The sequence below is a fragment of the Xiphophorus maculatus genome, chromosome 4 (assembly GCF_002775205.1).
Source record: "Xiphophorus maculatus strain JP 163 A chromosome 4, X_maculatus-5.0-male, whole genome shotgun sequence".
NCBI lineage: Eukaryota > Metazoa > Chordata > Actinopteri > Cyprinodontiformes > Poeciliidae > Xiphophorus > Xiphophorus maculatus.
The window spans coordinates 20,581,509-20,594,901 of record NC_036446.1 but is presented as its reverse complement, the minus strand read 5'-3'; positions in this window follow the sequence as shown (position 1 = coordinate 20,594,901).

The window sequence follows — 13,393 nt, the reverse complement described above, 5'->3', positions numbered from 1 at the left end:
TATTAATAACAGGTAATACTAGAAAATTTCTGAAGAAATTTAAACGGGGCCTGACAAAGTGTCCCCGACAGCTGGAACCCAGGATTCTGATGCTAAAAATTATTATCGATGCTAAAGTAAGCTACAATGTACTCAATAGTTTGTGGAGAATTACAAGATTGTTCACTATCATGGACCTCTTCCATTCAGTATGTTAAAATTAGTGTTTACGGTAAAATTAGCCAAATGCTAATGTTAGCCTAAATGCTGCCAGTGTGTGGGGTGTCAGTAGCATGTTGTTTTACTTTGACTTGCTCCATTCAGTATGCTAAACAAAGCTAATAAGTAAAAAATTTGCTAAAAACCTTATTTTACTAATCTGGAGCAAGGCAGTGCACTAATGTTGGAGATTATCCTTTCTTCATTTAGATTCTTAATGTAGGAGGTTCAAGGCCCCAATGAAACACCAAATAGACTTAGAATGAAATTGCAGAATGAAAATGTCAGAATGACAATGGAATAGGAAAAAGTGAATGAATTGGAAGTCATTTTTAAAAAGACATGAAATCACCACAAACTAAGACTTTTTAAGTGACTCATACTTAGTCATTTAAATTACTTTAAAAACATAATCTAGAATATGTGAAGTAGTTTATCTACTGATGGGACTTTTTTTTTTTATCTCTGTGGGTGTTTTTGGTTGTTTGGTTCTTTTGTCCTTTTCAAATAAAATGGGGGGACTTTTTCATGTCACTGCCCAGGGGGATCTTATTTTATAATCCGTCGATGCATGAAATACATTACACTGCCTGTCAATGTTTGACAATCATTGATCCAGAAGCTGTGTGGGAGATATGTTAGGTTTGATTTTCGAGTAAAATATCAAAGAGGTTTAATGGAGGACAGGCTGCCGGTGGTGGATGAGTTTGAAGGCCACTATTGGCAGACGCTGGTTAGGAAACGAATGTGAGGTGGGAGTTGTGAGACAGGGAGTAAAAATTAAAATTCCTCTTTGGCCTCCTGTCAACCTGCGCCTGCTGACTGCTCAGAGGAGCTGCTGCGTGACGGGATTCCTAATGACACTGCAGCAGCCATTGCCACAAATTGCTTTGACTTGATTTATTTCTCCTTTTTAGAGCCACCCCCACACACCCATCCGCCTCCACCACACTACCCCCAACCAACACCATCTTCACCACCCTGCCATCGTTATTCCTCCTTCACTTTCTTCACACAATTCCCATTCAAGCATTCAGTTTCTCTATCTGTTTTCCTCCCTCTGAATTTTCACTGCTGTCTGCTGCAGACTGAATACCATCTCCTCTTCAACACCATGCCAGTGGCAGGGAGCATCTGTCTGGAGGTCCCCCTGCCACACAGAGTTAGAGTCAGGCGGGGTCGCTCACTCCACTGCCCAGTCTGGAAACGGCCTTTGGGCAGAGCAGGGCAAGACTGGCTGCGATGCGAGGGCGTCCAGCCGGAAACTTGTCCCCGGGTCTGTCCTGCCTTTTCTGCCTTTTGCCATTTGTATGTTTGCATGCAACATTTTGCAGGCGTAGGAGAGGGTTTTGTAGGTCAAAGAGCACCAAGGCATCAAGAGCAAGCTATGTGTCCTCTGTTTTTTTATGTTTTTTGACATTGTTTGTGCCATCCCTGTCTTTCCATTTACTTTTTAAAACATATTGCTTATTCTTGCGGTGGGGCATTACCAGCTAGGAGCCATCCCTGTGCTCAGCCACTGTTTGACCAGTTTTAATCCCCTTACATTTAGGCTGTTTAAATTGTTTCAGTTCAGTTAAGTTTCTATTTACCTAGCCAAAGTGGAGCACTATCAGAGGCAGCAGGCTGCCGTCTGCCACTCACACAGCAGATAGCTCCTTCATGCAGCGACGGCTCAGATAAGGGAAAGGTGGGGGGGATGCCGTTTAATCAAACAGTGAAGGGAATGGGGAATGTGCACAGGGAGCCTGGAATAACTTGTATCACTTCTTTATGAATCCGTCATTGCATTTGTTCTCATAGAGGCCTTCTTAATTTGTCTTTGGCACCATCAAATGGTCTTCTGCAATTGTAAATTGTTTTGGTGATAGGTATTTTTGTGTCTACAGTGCAATCAAGAAGCAAAGGCCATTTCTTTTTAATCATGAAAATGAGAAAATAAAAAATACAGCTTTCAAACTATTTCATTTATTAAAAAAGCTTTCCAAACCAACCTGACCATACAAAAAGTAGAAATTCTTGTCTGAAACCTTTGGCGGCAACAACTGCCATAAACCTTTTGTGACACCTGACAGTGGTTCTCTTACATCATCATTTTCTGCTGACTCTTTGCAGAATTGTTTTAATTCATCAGCATTAGAGTTTTGCCTCAGCTGCCTTTTTAGTGTTATGTCACAAGGTATCATTCAGATTTAAATCCACACTTAAACTAGACCTTCAATTCACCACTGGTCCATATTTTCTCCATCTATGAGTAAAAGCTTTCATTACGGTTCACTAAATCCCTAGAAATGACTTGGTAACGCTTTCTGAACTGACTGATCTCAGGAATGCCATTTCTCATCTGTTCTTATGTTTTTGCATACTTCATGATGCCTGACACATTTTCTTTTAGTAATTTCTTCATTACTAAAAGATGGTGAAACTGAACCCAAAAACATAGTTAATCATAGTTAAAATAAAATTTAAAATAAAAAAAACTGTTGTTTGTAATCAGCTTATGAAAGGGAATTATTCTGTGTTAACTACCTTACTGATTAGATTTATGTGTTGCAACACGTTGTGTTTATTTTATATTTTTAGTTAAAAGTTAATGCAAGTCATTTCAGATATAGATCATTTCCACTAACCACATGGAGTTCAGTTTCACTGATGGTGTTGATGAAGAGCCGGTGCAGCCACCTCCTGTTGTGGATGTTTTCGCTCTGCGCCTCACCCTCTTTCATCTCTAAGTTTTCAGCATTTTTTTTCCTCTTTAACTCCATTATTTTTTCTGCCTCAGTCACTCCATTTTGATATCTGTAACTGTCTCTCTCTGTATCCATTCATCTTTTCCCCTTCCCCTTTTAGAGGGTGTTATATCTATCATCTTTATACCTGCAGGTTTGAGGGCCGTGCATGGACCTGATAGATGGGCCAGCCACTGATGTGCGAACACCTCAGGAGACACAAACCAGACAGCTATTTAGTAGCTGAACAAGACACATTGCTTTTCTCGTATTGTTTTCTAACTGCAAGGATGTGGGTGGGTGGAGAGAGAGAGAGGGAGGGAGGAGTGAGTAGAGGAGGAGGAAGGAAAGAAAGAGAGAAAGCAGAACACAACAACAGATGCTTCTGGGCTGTCCAGAAAAATGCAGCGACTGTACAAGATGGGCCATTATCCATCCACAGTGTATCACTATGTTGTTGACAAATCAATGGCTGTGCTGGCCATGACTCTGTGTTACAGCAAACATAAAGCACTCAGACAGCCTCTCTGCTTGCTGTGGAGACTGCAGCGAGGGAGCACTCAGGGCAAGGGTACTCATAGCCAGGAGGCGAGTGTGAGCGTGAGCAGATACGTGTGTTTGTGTCAGTGTTGACAGAAGGAGTTCTTGTTTTGCCCATTTGTGCTTTCTGTGCCCATGTGCAGGTGTGGGTGTGAAAGTTTAATGCCGGCGAGCAGAAAGTTCACTGAGCACTTAGTAAATTTTTCTAGATTCTACAAGAAAAGATTTTTCTCTTGGTTTTTACTGATTAAACAGCACAAATTACACGAGAGATGGGCAGTGTGGTTAAAATATGGCGTCACAATTGTTAGTATTGTGCAAAATTTTTGATCCTTTCTTAAACCTTTTTTAGAAATTTCTTCCTTTCTAGTCATTTTTAAATCATTCCGATCAATCGTTTTTCAGGGTTTTTGAAGGTCTTTAAAGTTTTTCTTTAGACTTTGGCAGTTTTTACATTCATTTTCTGTCTGGAAATTTTTTTTACAGCAGATGAAAGTTTCCAAAAGTCCTTTTCCTAAAAATGTAGCACAAATCTGACACAGAACTGAAGAACTCTGTGTCGGAACTGAATTGTGTCAGAACTGAATTGTGCCATCTAGTAGGATGACCTACTTGATGGCACAATTCAATTAATGGATGGATTAACTGAATGGATTTCTCTCTCTGGTTGTGATATTCTCACATTTTTGATAGGTTTAATGTACATATACTACATCTTTCAAAAGAGAAAATAGCAAAAATATTGAGTATAATGTCACATGGAGTCTTGTCAGTGATAAAAGTGTGAATATTGCAGGCTCTTTATTTTTTTTTTTTTTCAGTTAAAATAAATTATTTTTCATTTTATTTAATCAGATTTGGACATTATAAATGGTGCATCAAGAATAATCCCTTCCAGCAGATCCATAAGTTACAGTTACCTTGTGACATGCATACTGAGAGTGATGTGGGACATTGGATTCAAATATAGATATCCTCTTTGTGTGGAAGCTGGTCATATGTGCTGAATGTAATGAGTGAGTTAAGACTTGCATCATGAGTCTTAAGAACGTGGATGGATTGGTCGAAAAGATAGAGAGGAGGTTTGGTGCCCAGGGCTCTAAGCTTGATTGATGGGTTGTCTCTTAACCCCCTGTGGCAGGTGCCAGGGGCAGGTCACCGGGGCGAGAGGGCTGTTACCCATACAGATATAGGCGGCCGGCTGCTGTTTTTATACAACTGACTCACTGCTAGCCAATCCCAGTGATTTCTCATCTGGATAAAAGCACAGAAACGGGGAGCTAAAGTGTGGATGATGATACTTTTACGTTTCTTTCAAGGCCAGGTCGTGCCATTTATTCAGATGTCTAAGCTTTAAATTTGAAATAGAGGTAAAGTGAAAGAAGACCAAGCTGACGTTTCTTTTAACTCAGAAATATCCCATCCTCTTTTTCTATGTAACTTGTAGTAAAAAGTTTCAATAAAAACATCCACAGTGATTTAATATAACCAGCATCTGCTCAAGACTATGCCAGGATATCATTTGAAAATAAAGCTGACTTCAGTTTGTAGTGTTAAAACCTGAAGAAGTAACATTTTGATCTTAAAAAAATGATGATGATGCATATATATATATATATATATATATATATATATATATATATATATATATATATATATATATATATATATATATATATATATATATATATTAATCTAGGACTTGTTTGCCTGCTGAATGAATGCACCAAATTAATGGCCGGATTTCCCAGAATATCTCAATGACATGTTAATCTTCTGCATAAAGGATGGATTTATTATAAGGTTACCAGGAGTGTGAATGAATAGACAGAGCACTGAAATGAAAATATTTACAAATACTCTGTTTCAGAGAGTTTACTGGAGGTATTTGTGACACTAAACATTGTGATTTATTGCAAACAAGAAGAAGCTGAATGGATAAAGCTAGAGAATTTATAGTTAATAGATTATTCTAATAAAAGTAAAGAAAAAGTGTTTTGTGCATAAAACAGCATTCATGATTTAAAGTTCAAAGTTAAAGGCAGTTCATAAAGAAAAGAGGGCATATATTAGCTTCCCCAGAACATGTTCTGATGCACTGTGAGATTACAAAAACTTTGATTCTGGTATTTAAAGAAAAAAACAAACATTTTTAGTTGGTTGAGATTACCGGCTTTACGGAACAGCATCACTCCACTATGCATGTGATGAGAACCAAGCAGAAAATGGCAGAAGGACAGAGTCATGCTGCAAGTGAAAGTTGGGTGATTGTAATTGACATTATCAAAGCTCAGAGACAAGAGAGCAGCAAAGGCGGAGGACTGAGGAGCAGCTGAAGGGGTTAAAATGGAACAACGTCAGGAAAGAAGACGAGTGTCAACAGCGACAGGAAAAAGACGGAGGCTGCCCTCATGCTACGGCTCCTCCACCCAACCCCCTTCCTCCTCTCTCCTCTGCAGACAAGCATATGTGGGCTGACAACATGACATTGCCAGGGAAGAGAGGGAGAAAGAGGAAGGACGAGGCGCCTCGGGTAGGCCTGACATCCAGAACGCTGACAGCTGACGGAGGCGGTCTAGGTTCATACTTGCACTTTTCTACCTCGCCCCATCTGAAGAGGCATGGAGAAGCCTTCATCAACTCCTCTCCGTTCTTCACCTGCAGCTTCTCTCGCTGTCTCTTCTGTTTATCTTCCCCAAAAACTTTCCCCCTTCCGCCAGAACGAGAATCATTCATTTCCACACTTGTTTAAGTGAGAAAACTGAGTTGGAGTTCTAGTTTTGTTACTTTATGGTGATGTTTTTGCTTCGAGATGTCTGGAAGAGCAGTGGCCTGACTGCTGAGAGCACATTAATTCAAGCTGCCATCCTATTACTGAACACAACAAATATCCAAGAGTCACAAACTCGCATGGAAGCCTGAGGCCTCACGTCGAGTTTAATTCACCAATGCAGATGGTTAAATGCATTATCTCTATAAATATTGTTCGTGACTCCACTTTGCATGGAAGGTTATCTGCAGGGAGCCCTGTCTCACCATCTTTTATTATTTTCATTTCAAAGTAGGAGAAAACAATGTGAGCAGGCTGCTTATATATCCGCCCTATATTTGTGTCTGAGAAACTGAATGCTGACATTTTACTCCCTGACGTATAGGAAGAGAGAAAGTGAGAGAAAGTGTGTGTATTTGTCCTGGCAGGATCTGTACGTACAGTGAGGCAGACATCCACCCTGGGACGGTGAGCCATCGATCGGACTGCAGGAAGAGGCCTATTATCTCTAGCCATGGTTCAAGCGGGGGAGTCAAGTGTGTCATATGTGCAGGCTCTAATTGGCAACCTCTCCTGGAGGAGGCTGAGCTGAGGTGAAGGCAGAGCTGCAGTGATCCAAACACCCCTCACCTTCGAGAAATGTTACAATGTAATGTTCAAGTTTTCAAAGCTGCTATTTTCCCCCACATTAGCAGAGGCATGAAATCCATGTAAACAAGTGGGATTTTAATATTCTTCTTAGAAACTAACAGCAAACTGGGTGGCCAAGTGACTTCACAGGAGAATCTCCCTTGTTGTTGCAGCTAGCAGCAACTTTAATGAACAGGTTTGTGTGCCTCTGATTGCGTTATTTAAATTCACTGCTGTTTATTCTAACCTTTGTTACCCAGCTCTGTCCTTAGGGTCATTATTTTTTGTTTTGTTCTTCACGTACTTTTTCTCTCTCCAGTTGAGTGCTTGTGTAGCCTGCTACTGCCCTCTGCAGGATCATAAAGAGAAAAGATTTGCAACACAAAGATGCACATTTAATCAAAATATAGTATATAGGTCTTAGAATTCAAAAATAAAATGTTTTTATTTTTCTCCTCCACAATGCCAATGTGTAAAAAACAATCTAACAATTATTTATTGGACTGGGTTAAAATTTTGCTTTTTTTTGTTTGTCTTTTCTTTTTTCTTTTCACAAATCTGGATGAAATATTTACACTTTTAACAAAACAGTTAAATGATGTTGTACTTAGCATTGACAGTTTTAAGAACTTTTTCTATGTTTTCATATTTCTGTCCTCAATAATTAGATTATCATTAAACTAAAATCATGGTTTAAAGCTCAATAGATGTTCCTAAATGTTACCCACATTAAAGTCAATAAAGCTATTTCCTTCTGTGATGGTTCTCCTTATTTAATACATAAATAATTCATTTTCTTATTTTCTAAAATAAAGTCATCCTTAAATAGTGAAACATTTGAATGTTTTTATTTAAATCATGAAAACAATGTTTTTACCTTTGCAAGTACTTTTAATTTTGTGCCAGTCTTAGATAAATAATACTGTGCAGTATGATGAATGATGTTGCAAGAAGTCAAATATGATTTAAAGAAAATGTTGTTTATATATATTTTCGCTCTAGTTGGGGCTTAGAAAATTAAGAAAATATCAAATGTATCATCAAAAGTTAAAAAGTTACAGTTAAAGATTTTAGGCAGATAAAATAAAAGATACTTTAAGTTTGAGCAATCTATAAATGGACCCAAATTAACTTAAACTTGAAGTGTTGGTTGAGAGTTTATCCCGGGTATGGAATTGGCAATTTTCTACTCTACGAGTTTTACCATCATAAACCCATCAATAAACATAAATTGTCACTTTTTGAATGTTGCAATTTATTCTGAATTTGTGTTGATAACTGTGACCCAAGTTGCAAAAAAGGGTTGCAAAATTACTTTTTTGCTATTTTTCTTTGAGCATTTTAAAGATACTGAGAGTAACTTCCAAATCTTACTTGGGGGATGATGGCTTTTTCTTCATATTATACATGCAAAAAGTTATATTTGTGCTTTGTGATGCACTTTGGGAGTTTACAATAATTGGGTGCTTAATTAAGAGACTGTTATAGATCGCCAACGCTGATAATGGATTTCCTGTCAACTGAATTATGATCCTAAACTCGGCAAGTGTTGTGTTGTTGGCTTTCCTGTGGCTATTACTGTCAAGTTTATGTACTATCTGAATAAATTTGCAAAATAACATGCACTGATAAATTATCATCAAGAGTGCAAGATTGCGATTTGCACTACTTGCTCTACATATTTTCCTTGGAAAATATGTAGAGGTGAGTTAAAGATGAGACAAAGTAGAGTTAGCCAGGTCTGTTTCAGAACCACACTACTTTAAATATTTGTATTTGATTTGTTAAATATTAAACAAGAGTAATACATATTTCTTTTATAAAAGATTAAGAATTTATTTTTAGAAGTTCAAAAGACATTTTGCACTATTTCACCGCCTTCTTCCTCGTTCTTCAGTCTTTAGGTTTATCAGCCAGATGGATGTATTCTGGCTTTAAATTACAGCCTGAGAAACATGCAGATGATCGTTTGTCTCCCAGCAACCCGCACAGCTGAGCACGGGCGGGCATAATTTGGAGGTGTGTCTTACAAAATTGGACAGCCCATGTGCTTACCAATTTCTTTGTGCAAGGGATTTAACATGTTGTCACATCTTCAAAAAAGAAATCATACAGTTGCACACCAGCCGAAGAGAACTCCTCCATTGCCCTCCTGTGCCTTACAGCCCTCATATGTCATTACAATGATAATAAACCACAATTATCTCCCTGTAGAAGTGCAGTGCTGCACAGAACTCTAATATATTTTTTTTGTATCCTCATGCTCTTGGCAAAACCTCTCCAAGGCCCTGCACAGATCACATATCACAGATTTTTACCAATATAGTGCAGCACTTTATCAGGTGTGAAGGGAGCCTCAAAAAATGAAATAATGGCTGAACCCAACAAAGGTTTGACAGGAAAACATTTTTTTGATAGAGGTTAAATTCTTTATTTATTGAAAATTATTTTTGATAAACATGTTCTCCCAGATGCTTTACCACTGCTAGCAAGAGCTAGCATAATAACCAGGCACAGGTTTATTCTGCCCCCTTCCAACCATTCATCATTAATAGTGTTACCGTCTGCCTGGTGAGCCTGACAGCTACCAGGTTGGTTTCTTATTTCCCGATCAGTGGGGCTCCCAGCCACCTGTGTGTTCAGAGGAACATTGTATCATGACCTGACTCAAGCTTCTGAAACACTGCAGGGCTTCTTCCCTATTATCGCCTCAGTGGGGCCGTGCATGAACAAGCCTTTGAAATTCAGAATGCCGTTTCATCGCATCCTGGTCAGACAGATATTCTTCTGTAATTCAAAGATGGTAAAGTCATGCACTTCACACAGGCTCCTTCAACAAGACTTCGTTTTAAATAAAAACAGGGTCTCAAGTTGTTGGTAATATATGTAAATCTGCAGCTATGGTTGGCATACAGTTGCAGAGAGGGACTTTATTTCAACCTGTCTGCTAGTTTTGCTTTTTTGTGTTGCATACCAAAGAAAACTGCTGTACAAAAACCCAGCAGTTTGCACTGTAACCACATCAGTACAGTGGATAAGAGAATTTCAGCAGATGATCAAAGTCCAACAAAGTCTAAGTGGTGAAGCTGTTAAAAAGTTTCATTCATGATCTGCTACTAGTATTTCTATATTTATTTCTTGTTTTTGATTAATACTTTCTCTACTGTACTTCTCTGTCAGTATTGAGCATTTCATTAAAGAGAGCCCCTTTCATTTCACAAACTACTTCTTACACTAGGTGTTGTTGTAGTATTGTTCTTTTATGTTTTAGTAGTGTCAGGAGGGCATTTATTTCACACAGTTGCCACATGTGAACATACAATAAATCAAGCCCACTCATGTTTTTTTTTTTTCAACTTTAATTTCCACCACTTTATGGTCCATCTGTTTGATGTCCAACCAACACTTCCATGCAGAGTCAAGTGGAAGCTGGTGCCTTTCTCGATAGGCAACAAACAATCATCTGCACATACACCTAAAGGAAATTTAAGAGAACAAATAATCCAACAGACCATTGGAGGAAGCCAGGATACTCACAGAAAACACAAATATTCACAGGGAAAAAACATAAACTTTATACAGAAAGACGTCAAGTTGGGATTCGAACCCAAGACCTTCTCACTGCAAAGCAACTATGACTGCCTTCTCTGCCTTGCAGCTCCCACTTTATAGTTATAGACATTAATGTAATATTTCTGTTCTGTGCAGAATAATCTCGTTGAGGTTTTAGCCAGAAATATAAAAAAATATTTTTTGAAATATAAATATGTCTAGTGCCATATTCATTGAGCTATCAGACACAGAGTGGTGAAAGTTTGTAGGCAAAACTAATGAGGTTTTCTTTTTCTACTGATTTTGGCACTCCCATGCTATGCTGCCCTGGGTGGTATGCTATACTGTCAATATTAAATATTGCTAATATAATAACAAATGTTTTTTATTACATTGTCTTTCATCTTTCTTGTTTGTGTCAAGGATTTAAACTAGATACTTTAGTTTTAGGGAGAAATACAGTTCAAACCTCGTATTGTACATTGGATGGTTGAAATACAGTAGATGTTGCCTTTTATCTTTGTCTTTATGATGGAATAATAATAATAATAATAATAATAATAATAATAATAATAATAATAATAATAATAATAATAATAATAATAATAATAATAATAATAACTACATGAAATAAAAATAAAACATCACAACAGAAAAGTTACAGCATCAAGCCTCAATTAAATGCAATGAATACAAATATGGTTTAAGAAGCGATTTAAAAATTTGCCAGATTTCTCAGAGTTAAAGTGATTGCTGCCAGCAGTGGGCAGCAGAGCACAGAAACTGACATTTTCTGAAGCCAGATTTAAATGAGCTCAACTACAAATATTCTCTTTGGGCCATGCATTGCTCATGAGAAACAAACTTTAACCTACTTTAAAGAACTGCTATCTGCTCTGTTCCGCTTTGTGAGATGTATGTTTGCGCTCCTGCGAGAGCCAGCTGCAGATCTGTGAGGGGCCGGTTGAAAGACGTGAAAAATCAGGACGGCTCCTGCTGCCAACTGCATCGCCTCTGACAGACGGAGACAGGTGCTGTAAAATCAGGCTTTTATACCAAAACTCTCTCACACTGTCATCTAAGTATACTGACACATGCAAGCAGATAGATGCCCACTCAGCTTGCATGCATCCCTCCAGCATGCAGTAAATTTACTGCTCTGATTTCTAGCACTGCACCAATAGTATATTCAACTTTGACATTTGCTTTTCAAATTACTGCCTACAATGCCTCTTAATGTTACTCTCTGCTTGTGCTATTAGAGCTATCAGTTATTCTAAAGATCAGTGTAGACCCTGCAGGAAAACTTGCTAAGGAGATACAGTGAAACATATAAGAATTACACTATCTCCATTCTTCTTTTCCTGTAATGTACATATTTTTTGTTCATGTCTGGTTTGGACAACAGCAGCTCTTTTGTTCAGCAGGACTGGTTTCCCCAAACACTTGGACGGCATCGATCATGAACGTCCTTCCTTCACATTTTAGGCATTGCTGGAATAGCAGTCTCGTCTTTGACGTGCTCTCCTGTGGAGCACCATAGATCTTCATCTTCGTTCTCTGGCAACATGGTTTAAAATAGCAGAAGATCAAACGGTTATAGCTGAATGTTGCAAAAGAACAAGTGCACAACATGCTAAGTTGAGAGTTTGCATGGGGAGACTCGCCGTACTCTCTGAATTTTTCAAAGTTGTTTCACGAACGTCTCAAAAATCTTACCACTTGCGGAGGAACAGCTGATCAAAAACAATCTTCTTGTTGGCAAACCTTTCATGATTAACTAAAGAGGATTGTCATACAAAGCTTTTTTGCTGTTGCAGTCAAAAAAGCAGATCAGACCTCTGAAAACATGAATTGGAAACATGGTTCTAGAGTGGAATTATGACATAATTAAAATTCTGGTGGAAAGACCAAACCCATACCAGTCCCAGTAACACGCCATGTCTCAGTATATAGGCACTCACTCCAGCATAGCTACATGTTGAATCCTCACACTTCCTGCCTCCTCTTTCACCTCTATTAAATCATATTCTTCCATTATGACCTTCGAGAATCCAGGCCAACCCAGTTTGATTTTCCCACTCTTTCTCTCCACTATACTTCACAGTCTAAGGTAAATGAGAGAAGGAGGAAAGAGGAGTATGTAATTTGTAATGATGGATTTGTGGTCAAATAAGAAATGGAGGCAACTACTTTACTGTGTAGTAAACAGGATTTGGTGGTAAACCCTTTTTTTTAATTGTGTCTTTACCATGTTTTTTAACCATTTTTAATAAGCTGCTGCTGACTTTAATTCCACCATGATCATTCATTACTAAATACCAGTTTTGATATCAGATAGTTTTATTTGTAATGTCTAATTTTATCAGTGTTTTAGATATTTTTGAAAGGGGCTTTTTTATTTATTTTATCAGTTTTATATCTGTTTATTGCTATTGTTGAACCAAGGTTTTTTAGAAGTGTATCCACCCTGTGCAGCTTTTGTCGTTAGTTTTTGAAAAGTGACCCGTGCTCTTAACTCATGAATGAAAACAATGCGGTGTTGTTTTGATCTTCTGAGGTGCTGAATATTTTTAGACTTTAAGACAGATCCAGACCATCTGTTTCCCTGTTCCAACTCAAAGCTTCGCTCCCTTCTTGCTACTGTGTGTGGCTCTCTATTGCCCAAATGCAACATGGTTATTAATCTCTGGTATTAATGCCTCCATCCAAATCTGGACAAGAAATTAATTTTACCCTACTCCAAAATTGTTGAATTATACTTTTTACCTAGTTTGACATATTTCTAAATAGTAGACAAAAATTGTTGAAGGAAAACAAAAGTTAAAATTCAGACTCTGACTCGCATCATTCTTTGGACTTATTTTTAATCCCACTCTTTGCATTCTTGTCTTGCTATTTAGAAAAAAATTAACATCCTGGTTCGCTGTTTCCTGTCTTCATCGCCAGCAGCTGCTTCACTTCTCTCTTCATG